Below are 253 nucleotides of genomic sequence, written 5' to 3'. Positions count from 1 at the left end.
ATAATCATAGTTAATGCACAAAGGAAATGTTTCTGCTTTGTGCACAGCCTTCCCAAACTGGTTTTATCGGGATTACCCAGTGATGGTCTTTGATGGTATTGGATAACTTAAAAAAAAAGAAAACACTTTGGTAAAGATGAAATTTAGTAAGCGGGATGAATGGGCATATTGGAAACCCAAAGTCTAGTATTTCATTGGACTCTTTTAAATACGAAAAACAGGGAGAAAAAAAGGTAAAAAAAAGAATAACTTC

This window comes from Penaeus monodon, chromosome 32 (genome assembly GCF_015228065.2).
Source record: "Penaeus monodon isolate SGIC_2016 chromosome 32, NSTDA_Pmon_1, whole genome shotgun sequence".
Taxonomy (NCBI): domain Eukaryota; kingdom Metazoa; phylum Arthropoda; class Malacostraca; order Decapoda; family Penaeidae; genus Penaeus; species Penaeus monodon.
The sequence above is the reverse complement of the archived record's forward strand: the minus strand, read 5'-3'. Positions refer to the sequence as shown.